An 11,775-nucleotide genomic window follows, 5' to 3' on the forward strand; every position below is an offset into this window, starting at 1 on the left:
AAGGGCTTAGGAACTCAGGTTTCTTACACAATAACCAAGGTTTTCCTTCCTGTGGGGGAAGGGAACCGGGCTGGGGAATGGGAGTGGGTGAGAGGGGGTGGGCAGGGACTGCTGGCCTTTCTGGGGAAGAGGTGCTCCTGCCCACATCTGGGAACCTAGACCCCCGGCCTGTGTTGGTGTAGAGGGACACTGTGGCAAGTCTAGGGGTGGAGTCCTGACCTGCAGTCAAGACCTGGTCTAGCTAGTTGCTTTTGACTTCAGACTATACCTTTACTCTCTGGAAGGGAGCTAAGGTCTGCTGGGCACCTCCTCAAGATCTATTTAATGCTTAGCTTGTGTGAAGTAGGGATTCTACCTCCATTTTTGACAGGAAATGGGCTTCAGAGCGGGGGAGGTGACTTTCCTGGGGGATAGAGAAGCACTGAGCTCCAGAGGCTCTCCCCCCTAGTGGACGCAGGTTGGGGAGGCAGGTGGGGGGTTTCCACGCCCCTTCTCTTCCGGTTGGGGGACTGTCCTTGGTCTGGGCGGGAGTAGGTTTTCTCTTCAAGGTTTGGGGCTTTCCGTACTTGGGGGTGGGAGCTGCTGCTGGTCCTGCCTCGGCTGGGCTGAATTGCGGAGTCGGCCTCATCATTGGGCTTTGCGGCTTGTCTCTCCGCCCCTTATGAATGAGGGGCCCAGCCCCCTTGCGGGGAGAGATTCAGGCCCTGTCCACGCGTCAGTTGCGTGACATGGGCCCCGCCCATGGCCCGCCCTCCCCCATTCTCGAGGCCCGCCCGCCCCGCCCTCTTCAGCCGGGGGTCCGCCTCTCTCGCCGGCACGCGCGTGCCGGAAGTAGAGACGCCTAACCGCGAGGCCGCGGGAGGCCGCGCAGGCGCGGTGCGTGCCAGGAGTCGGCGGTGGCGGGAACCTTGAGGAGGTGTCTCTCGCCTCCAGAGCTTACGTGAGCGCCTGCGCTGTGGAGCTGGCCTGGACTTGCCAGAGCCCGCGCCGGACACCGGGGTGACCGACACACCCCTGAGGCCCAGAAGTGGGTCAGACCCAGGCCATGAGGACAAGCCAGGGAGATCCAAGAGCTTCAGGAGTCGATGAAGGATTCTGTGGGGCAGGGCATGGACAGGCTGCGGCCAGGCGAACTAGGGGCCTGTGGGAGCTCAGAGGGAGGCAGGTTTCACAGAGGAGAGGAGCCCCGAGCTGGCTCTTGAAGGATGAGTAGGAGTTCAACAGAGTGACAGAGAGGGGCCTTCCAGCAGAGAGAACAGCTCCCGGGAAGGCCTTAGGGAACGTGCCCGAACGGGGTGCAGAGAGACGGATGGACAGGCAGAGTCAGAGGTAAGTGGCGGTGCGGAGTCAGCCACCCCCTCGTTGGCACAGCGGCCATCCGCCCCATCGGGCTGGCCACGATGACAGTGACAGTACGATTACGCTAGAAGGTGGTAGATGAGGCGGGCCCCGTGTGGCTCCGCAGCTCCTGTGCTGGCGGGCGAGCCACGCCGGGCCCCCGGGCCCCCGCGGGTCACAGCCCAGGGTGGGCGGTGACTGAATAAGCAGCAGAGGCTGGGGGAGCCCAGAGGACATGAGTGGAGGTCCCCAGGAAGGCCTCGTGGATCGGAGCCCTGTTCATTCTGTTTAGAATCAACACCACCATCATATGTTTCAACTGCGAAATAGAACATTCCGAAAAGTTCGGACAACGGATAGATGGTGTTAGTGCATTGTAAAACACCTGTGCCTCCCACATTAAGAAATACCGTACCCCCAGGGGCGCCTGGGTGGCTCAGTCGGTTAAGCGTCTGCCTTCGGCTGGGGTCGTGATCTCGGGGTCCTGGGATCCAGCCCCGCATCGGGCTCCCTGCTCGGCGGGAAGCCTGCTTCTCCCTCTCGCACTCCCCCTGCTTGTGTTCCCTCTCTCGCTGTCTCTGTCAAGTAAATAAATAAAATCTTAAAAAAAAAAAGGAATACCTTACCACACGCCAGAAGCCCCTCACCACCCCACACCTGGCTGTCATGTGCTCCCTCTTGACCACATCCCCCCCCCCCACCACTTCCCCTAGCTGGGAACACGATCCCACCTTTCACAGTAATAATTCCTTGCCTTTTTTTTTTTTTTTTGCTAGTTTTATGTTCCTCGATGATGTAGTTCATTTTATCTCGCACTTGATATAAATGGAATCGTACAATATATCTTCTGTTGTGTCTGCTTTCTTTTGCTCGGTGGTGTGTTTGTGAGGTTCCTCCATGTGTCTGTTAGTAGTTAACTCATTTTTATGAACATCCCCCAAGTACTTCATGCATTGCACTGTTGGTGGACATTTAGGTTGTTTCCAGTTTGGGGCTGTTATAAATAAGGCTGCTGCGAACATTGTTGTGCATGGTTTTTGGTGAATGAATGCCTACATTTCTGTTGGGATATACCGGGAAATGAAACTGGTGGACATGCATATGTTCAGGTAGATACTGCCTATGTTAGTTTCCTATGGCTGATGTAATAAATTACCACAAATTTGATGGCTTAATACAAAAGAAACGTATTCTCTGTACTTCTGAAGGCCAGAAGTCTAAAATGTTCACTGGGCTAGAATCAAGGTGTCAGCAGACCCATACTCCCTCCAGAGGCTCTAGGGAAGAATTTGCTTTTTGCCTCTTCCAACTTCTGGTGGCTGCCAGCATCCCTTGGCTTGCGGCCACATCCCTCCAATCTCTGCCTCTGTGATCACATTGCCTCCTCTTCTGTCTGAGTCACATCTCCCTAGACCTCCCTCTTATAAGGATGCCTGTGATGGCATTTAGGGACCACCTGAATAATCAGGATAATCTCCTCATCTCAAAATCCTTACTTTAACCACATCTGCAGAGATTTTTTTTGCCATCCATGATCACATTCACAGATTCCAGGGATTAAGCCGTAGACACCTTTTGGGGGACATTTTGCAGACTGCCACATTGCCAAACTATTTTTCTGAAGTGTACCAGGTTACTCTCCCACCAGCACTGAATGAGAATTCTTTTTGCATCCTCTCTTTACACATCGTCATCAACACTTGGTATTGTCAGATACTTTAATTTTGCCAATCTAATGAACGTGTGGTATCATTGTGGTTTATTTTTCTTCTCCCTGATGATTAGTTTCTGCTCATTCTTGAATGACAAGTAGGAAGTCTTTGGTGGATAGAATGGGCAAGGGTATTACAGATAGGTGGAATAGAATGTATGAGATCTCAGGGAACATTTGTCTTTTTTTTTTTTTAATATTTTATTTATTTATTTATTTGATAGAGACACAGCGAGAGAGAGAGAGCACAAGTGGGGGGGTGGGAGAGGGAGAAGCAGGCTCCCCACTGAGCAGGTAGCTCGATGTGGGGCTCAATCCCAGGACCCTGGGACCATGACCTGAGCCGAAGGCAGACACTTAATGACTGAGCCACCCAGGCACCCCTTGTCTTCTTTTCTTTTTGTTTCTTTTCTTTTCTTTTTTGAGAGAGCGAGTGAGGGGTGGAGGCAAAGAGAGAGGGGAGACACCCAGTGTGGAGCCCGATGTGGGGCTTAATCTTGACCCTGAGATCATGACCTGAGCCGAAATCAAGAGTTGGATGCTCAACCGACTGAGCCACCCAGGTGCCCCTCAGGGAACATTTGTTTAAATTGAATAAGAGGTCTTTTTTAAGGCACTAGGTTATTAAAAGAGAATGCAGAGAGATAAATGGGACAAAGTCAAACTTAAATAAGATGGTCCAGTATGAGGCTCTGGCTGGGCAGGGAAGGGAGAGAAGCCAGGAGGGGTCTGGCCAACTGGCCCCAAACAGAGAGATCACGGGAGTGGAGCTCTCTGTGAGCTAATCTACAGGTGTGATGGCAGTGGGGGCCTGGGGGCCTGGAATGCAGGTGCTGGGATTAGAGCTCAAGATACTGGATTTTGAGCTCACAAAACAGTAATGGGTTGTGGTTAAAACCAGGGCTTTTTGATTTGGGACCCAGAGAGTCCTGCATTAGCATCCTGGCCCTACCACTTTACTAAATGTCACCCAGAACTGTGCTCCTTTCCTGACCCCCCAAATCATTCAACAATCATTTGCCCATCGTCTGTTCTGGCTACTACAGGATGGGTCAGATCCAACCCCTCCCTTGACAGGCTCTGGCTTAGTGGGGGACATGATCACTGGGGGCATCTCAAAGGGACATACAAGGAGCTGTGGAAGCTCAGAAGGGGCACACACTGACTCTAATCTGGCTTCACGGAACTTGGGCTTCCTTGAGGCTTATGTCTTCAGGTTCTACCACCCTCCATGCCACTTCCTCATTGACATCTGTTGACTCTGGTCACTTGCCCTCATTCCTGAAGACTCTAGCACCTCCTCACAGACTGTATCTCTACCCCATGCCACAGTCCTACTGGAATACTTAACCTCCCTGGTTGGAGGGAGGTTGATGACTCAATCTTCCAATTATCTAGCCTCTTGGTCTCCTTCCACCTCATCTCTGCTGACCTTCATCCCACTCCAGCCATTCATTCCCGTGACCACACCTTGGACTTAGTCATTACTTGGAAGTGCAGCGCACATAGCAAACATTTGCTGAGCATTCATACCACATGTCAGGCATAGTGCCAAGTGGTTTACATGTGTTTACCCTCACAAAAACCTGCAAGGTTGGTATTAGTAGCCTCATTTTAAAGGTGAGGATGCACACTAAGGAAGGTGACGTCACTTCCCTGGCTGATGCATAGTGAAGTGGCAGGGCTAGGATGCTACACAGGATTCTCTGGGTCTCACATTAAAAAGCCCTGGTTTTAGGGGTTCCTGGCTGGCTCAGTTGGTAGAACATGTGACTCTTGATCTTGGGGTTGTAAGTTCAAGCCCCACGGTTGGGTGTGGAGATTACTTAAAAACAAATAAAATCTTTAAAACAAAACAAAAAAAGCCCTTGTTTTAACCATAACCCATTACTATTTCCATGCCTGAAATCCAGTATCTTGCACTCTGATCCCAGCACCTGCCTTCCAGGCCCCCAGGCCCCCACTGCCATCACACCTGTAGATTAGCTCACAGAGAGCTCCACTCCCGTGATCTCTCTGTTTGGGGCCAGTTGGCCAGACCCCTCCTGGCTTCTCTCCCTTCCCTGCCCAGCCAGAGCTTCATATTAGACTATCTGATCTTTCTCGCTAGCTCTCTAATAGTTAGGGTCCCAGCAGGAAACAGAGGGCATCACAGCTGGGATTTCAAAGATAATTTAATGAAGGAACTATTTGCAGAAGTGTGGGCAGGGTTGAGGGAACCAACAAGGGAGGTGAAAGCAACAGGAAGCTGTGACCACCCTTAGGTCTGCAGGGGTGAGGAAAGGAAATGGTACTACTGGAGCCCAGCAAGAGCCATGGGACATGCCTGAGAGGCGCTGAAATGAAAGGTACAGCCATGGCCAGAACCACGGTACTGACACAGAACTGGGAGTAGGAGAAGAAATATCCAGAACGGTGCTTTCTTCTCCCACTCTAACATCCTGCTGGTGCCTCTGTGGAGGTCCCAGCTAGATGTCAGATGGCAAGGGAGCCCAGGGGATGTTGTCCATATGGGTAGAGAAGGGTGGAGAGTGGACCTGGAAGGGCAAAGGGAAAATGACCAGCACACTCTTGATTGCTTTACGTTGGGGGCCTTCTGCCTCATCTAGCAGCATATCCCTAGCCTCAGTCCAGGTGGTTGTGACCTGTTCAGAGAAGGATGGTGGCAAAGTAGTCCAACTTCTTGGCCAGCCTCTCTCTGTCACCACTCTCCCACAATTAACCCCTGACACTACCCTTTCAGTCTCAACAAATACAGTTAAGGCGAATCAGTTGTGATTTCTTTCAGCTTCTTATTCAAACCTATAGGTATCCACACCCAGATTTCCTTCACTTCTCCAGACTGTGTTGCAGGCAGCCTCTCCACCCTTGCATTACCCAGCCCATCATGACTCCCAGAGCATCACTCCGTCATCCTTCCCTTCTCTGTTTCGATAGTCCTTCCTGCTCTCTCTCCCCTCTTAGCCTATACATATGTCCAAGTTTCTACTGCCTTAAAAACTAACAAAGAGCCTCTACCTCCTTCTACCTCTAGTGCTTGTCCTTTTTCTCCTCCTCATCCCATCCAAAATTCTTGAAAAGATATGTATGAGTTAGGGTTCTTTGGCTGCAAGCAACAGAGACTGACTTGTGAGCTTAAGCAAGAAAGAAATTGATTAGAAGGAAATGAGGGTGGCACACAAGATGGAGGGAGAGACTGAAGAGCCCCGCTTCTGAAAGGACTTGAACCAGGGCAGTGGCAGGGATGGAGACAGCAGGAAGGAATAACAGTTTCCTCAGGGCCCTGGCTGCCGCATGAATCAGCTCCAACCAGGTTCCAGCAGCAGGTCACGTAAGCTCACGATTCAAATTCCAGGGAGAGCCTCTGATTGGTGCGGCTTGAGTCACGTGGCCTCCTCTTGGCCTGTGGACAGCTGGGCATCCTGACGGACAGTCTCATGGAATCGTATCTGGTAGGCCAAGGGTGGTTACTCAGAGAAAAATCCGGGAGCTGTCATAGACGAGGGGGAAATGGATGCTGGGCAGGCAGAAACAATGGATGTCTGCGACGAGGAGCACTCCTGCTCACCAGCCCAGCCTTCATCTCCTATCTGAGCCTCAACTCACTGAAACCATTTGCACTGAGCTTGTGGGTGACCTTCTCTTGCCAAATCCAAGGACATTTTTCAGTCTTTATCTGATTCCATTGACCAGTACCTCTCTCTTGGAAAATCTTTCCTCCCTTGGCTTCTGCGTAACAAATCGATCTGCAAAACTTTCAGAATGACAGACATTTATTATCTCATAGTTTCTATGAGTCCGGAATCCATGAGCGGCTTAGCGGAGGGGTTGTGATCTTGTCTGAAGGCTCGGGTTGCGTGTGTGGGGGATATAGCATGCTATAGTTTCCTCAGCGTGGGTGATCCAACAAAGGGATCAGGGAAGGGAAGGAGAGAGAGGAGAGAAGGGAAAAAAGATGTGCAAGCACGCACAGAAGTTGTGGTCTTTTTATAACCTAATCTTGGAAGTTACAACCCATCACTTCTGCTATAGTCTGTTCATGAGAAGTGAGTCACTAAGTCCAGGCCTCACTCATGGGGAGGGCATAACACAAGGCAGGAGGCAGGGGTCACTGGGTGCCTCTTAGAGGCTGCCTACCACAGCTTCCATGACCTAGCATATTCATTGTTCTTCTTCCTCCCTGACTGCTTCTTCTCTGGTCCATATAGGGACTCCTCTTCCTCTGCACATCTTTGAAATGTGGCTCTTCCCCAGGCTCCTTTCTTGGCCCATAGCTCTTCTCATTCTGCATGGTCTTCCTGAGAGACATCATCCACCCACATGATTTTAGCTATCACCAGTATGCTGATGATGTCCAAAACTTCAGCCCAGACTCTCTCCGTGATACTGCACATGAATATATCCTAATATTGACTGCAGAGCCAATATAGACTGCTGGATCCAGCACATGTCCCATGGGCACCTCAGACATCAGAGGTTCCGAAAGGAACCTCTTTGAATAAGCTCTGTGCCTCCTCGTATTTTCTCCTGTCTCAATGAATGGCACCTCCATCCACCCAGTCATCCAGGGGAGAAACATGGCCATCACCCTTGACACGACCCTCTCCCTCCCCCTCACATCCAAACATAAAGCCTTGCTGACTTGATTTACCTCAAGGTTTTTCAAACCAGTCACCTGCTCTGTATGGCTAATAAAAATGTCACAATATCAGCCTTTAGCTCCTCTTGCTTGGGTTATTGCAACAGCTTCCTGATTTTTCTTGCCTCTACTCTTGCCCTCTCAGAAACACAGAGCTGCCCTTGATGAAAACCCCCATGGCCTCTGAGATCAAAAGATTCTTAATGATAGGGCCCATCCAGCCTTTCCAGCAGCATCTTTCTGTCACAGTTTATACGGTAGCAAACCCACTGCCTGCCTGCATACCACCTGCTCTTCCTCACATGCATACTTTTGCTCATACTGTCCTCTCTGATTTTAATGCCCCTCCAACTTCAGGAGAACTATTTCCCCTTTAAGACTCAAGAAAAATTTCCCAGGCTGGTATTGTGTCCCAGCACACCACATTGTTTTGATTTATTGATGTGCTTGGTCTCTCCTACTGGACCATGAACTCTTGAGGGCAGGAATTGTATTCTCTCCCTCTTGGCATCCCTAGCACCTTCCATGGAGGTCATACTTATATTGGTCCTCCAGCTGTGCATATTAAATGCATGAATGTATAAACGGGAGATTTATGATAGCCTAGGATTTATGAAATGGTTCTTTCTTAAAAAAAAAAAAAGCTTTATTTTTTTCAAGTAATCTGTACACCCAACGTGAGGCTTGAACTCGGAGATCAAGAGTTGCATGCTCTACCGACTGAGCCAGCCAGGCGCCGCCTATGAAATGGTTCTTGAAGTCAAATTGAAGTTAGCCAGGGGGAGAAGAGGGGGAAGGACATTCCAGTTATAGAGAACTGAATGTGCAAAGGGTAGGAAGTTGGAGGAAGCCAATTCAAGGAAGTGGTGCTGGTCTGGTTTGGTTGGTGTATACAGTGCGTAGTGGGTGCTGACTGGAGCAGGAGGGGAGCCCTGAAAAACTGGCTAAGGAAGGTTTTGGCTTTCATCCTGTTGGCAACAGGGAGCCCTGAAAGAGTTTGAAGCAGGGAGTGATTTCATCAAAGCCATGTTGTAGAAAGATCGCCCCAGTGGCCAGTTGTGGAGGATGGACTAGAAAGGGCAGGACTGGAGGCTGGGAGGCCAGGTGGGAAGCAGGTGCATCAGGCCTAGGAGGAGGCGTGGAGGCCTGAATGAGGACCTGAAGGCGGGGGTCACTGGAAGAGAAGAGGGGATAGATTTGAGAAATAGGTTGAAACCTATGAAATTGCTGTTTTGTAAGAAAAAGCCGGTGTTGACTACTGGCAATTTTTATATGGCTCATCTTAATATTAAGAAGGTAAATGAACTGGATGGGACTTTGAGTCTGACTTGGAGGTGAATGTGACAAAGAGGCTGTCAAGGCTAGGGACCATTTTTCTGACTTGACTGCTGGATCGGATGGAGGTGCAAGTATGGGGAGAGGAAACCCACATGAGGTTGGGGGTGGGGCATGGTGGGGAAGGCTGTGTGTTCAGGTTGGACATTTTGATTTTGAGGTGCCTTTGAGACCTCCAGGAGGTGGCTGGATATCTGGGTCTGAAGCTTAGGCGAGAGGGATAAGATGGAGAAATATCTGGGTTTACCAGCTTAGAGAAGGCATTTGTGGAAGGGGAAAATTCACCCTGAGAGAGCAGCTGAGACAGAGCAGGAGAACCAAGAGAGTGAGCTTTCTTAGATGCAAAGAGGATTTTTAAAAGATGGTTGTGCCCATGTGCTGTGGACAAGGCAAGTCACATAGGACTGAGAAGCGCCTGTTGGATTTACTAAGGAGGCAGTCAGGGCAGGGGACAGTGAAGGGAGTGGATGGGAGTGGGCTGGATGGGCCCTGGAGGGGCAGAGACTAGGCCTGGCTTTGGGACTGTCCCTTCATCCTCAGTAATGCATGGCTCTAGCCACCAGGGGGCAGTGGCCACACGGAATCCCGGTTGGAGCGATTTACTGTGACCAGGCAGCTTGTGGGGTTGTTGTGGGCTGTGGCATAGATTAGGGGGTTGACCCATTGCAGAGGCTGTTTCCTAGGGGGAGGGAGGTCCTGACGTGAAGGGAGTAGGGAAGAAGTTCTAGAAGGGCAGAGGAAGGAAGTCCTTTTTGTGAGGTAGACCGGCAGATTCACAATCCCCAGTCCTGTGTTGCAGTTTCCCTCTTGTGGGCCTTTGGGGCTGCAGGGGTCTTATTCAACAAGGTACTCCCAACAGTCGTGGGGTTTGTATTTTGGACCTCAATTTTCTCTACTCTCATTAGTTCCACTTTGCATTGGGCTTGAAGACACACTGAACTTTTGGAGGTCCTGGCTGGCTCAGTCGGTGGAGCGCGTGATTCTCGAACACCGGGTTGTGAGTTTGAGCCCCACGTCGGGTGTAGAGATTACTTAAAAATAGAATCTTAAAGGGGCACCTGGGTGGCTCAGTCGTTAAGCGTCTGCCTTCGGCTCAGGTCATGATCCCAGAGTCCTGGGATCGAGCCCCGCATCGGGCTCCCTGCTCAGCTGGGAGTCTGCTTCTCCCTCTCCCTCTCCCCCTGCTTGTGTTCCCTCTCACGCTGTGTCTCTCTCTGTCAGGTAAATAAATAAAAATTAAAAAAAAAATAGAATCTTAAAAAAAAAAAAAGACATACTGAACTTTTTCCAGTTCTCACCTGTTTCCATGTGAAAGTCCCTCCTCCATGGAATATCTCGCCACTCACTGCTATCCTTCAGGTCGTATCTCAGGCATCACCTCCTCCTGGAAGCCCTCTCTCACTGTCCCCTCTACCTTCTCTTGGTTCCTACAGAGTACTGAGTGTTCCCTATCTTGAGTCTTAATGTTCTGGCTTATAATTGCTTATTTATTTACTTATTTTTGGTCAGTTTTATTGCGGTATAATTTAAATACAGCACTTACTAGTTCTGCGTGTATGATGAGCACCACCCCCCCGCCGCCCAACACACACACACACACACACACAGACTTATGTAGCCACCACCACAATCATGATGCAAAACTGCCCATTACCCCACAAGTCCCCTCCTACTCGCAGCATTTCCAACCACTGATCTGCTTTTTGGTTGCTATAGTTTTGCTCTGGGTAGAATTTCCTGTAAATGGGATCCTACAGTATGTAGTCTTCTGTGTCCAGCTTCTCTCCCTTTGCTCTGGGATTTATCTGTGTTGCTGCCTCTGTTGTCTATCTCCCCCCAGACCAGGTCTCTGTGAGGGCAGAGTTGTGCCTTGGTCATCTTTGTGTCTTCAACTCACAGCAAAGTACTAGGACACACTAGCACTCGGTAGATGTTTTCTTAAATGGAACTGAATTGAATGTTCTGGGAGAGACCACCTAGGAGAGCCTCTGGACCTTGGATGCGCATAAGGCAGGGCTCATCTGCCAGGTGCCTGTGGCCTTCACGTCTTCAAGTCGCCCTCCAGCTGCTCCTCCACTTGCCCTGGACTTTTCTAGTCTATAAGTCCTTGCTCCTCTGCCCCTTGCTTCGTGCCTCCACCTGGTCCTCTGTCCCCCTCTCCTGCCCACCCCAGCTTTCTTCTGGCCTTTGGAAGTCTCCACCATTGAGCCCTGGCCTCCCTGAGTCTGCCAGTCCCTCAGCTCTCCTCCCACCTCCTGTGGGACCCACCCCCTTCAGATGCCTCTAAGCCTTGGCCTGACGTGTTCTGTGTACCTCTTTCTCTGGGCCTCAGGGGCCCCTCTCTCCTGAGCGCCTTTTAGGATGCTGGTGGCAGCTGGCTGTCCCATTCTGGGGAGCTACATTATGGTTTCTCTTCCCTTTTCTCCTCTGTTTCCTGCCATTCCCCTCATCCCCCACTCAGACACCTTCCCTGAGAGACCCTTGGGGGAATCTCTAAATTTTGTACAGACCAGAAAAACCTCTCTCTCTCTTATTTCCTTCCCTTGCCTCCCTCCCTCCATCCCTGGGCCCCTTCCTTTTCTTGGCACCTTCCTCCGTATTCTTGTTTCTCCAGTGGGTCTTACTCACCTCCCCTCTCCTGCCAGCCTCCCTCTTCCTCCCAACCCATTCTCCTCCTTCCTCACATACCCTCTCCCACTGCTTCCATCCTTGGGCCCCTTTCCTCGTTCCCTAGGCCCCATTCCAGTGCTGA

The sequence above is a fragment of the Mirounga leonina genome, unplaced genomic scaffold (genome assembly GCF_011800145.1).
Source record: "Mirounga leonina isolate KUSES-001 unplaced genomic scaffold, KU_Mleo_1.0 Mir_376, whole genome shotgun sequence".
NCBI classification, from domain to species: Eukaryota; Metazoa; Chordata; class Mammalia; order Carnivora; family Phocidae; genus Mirounga; species Mirounga leonina.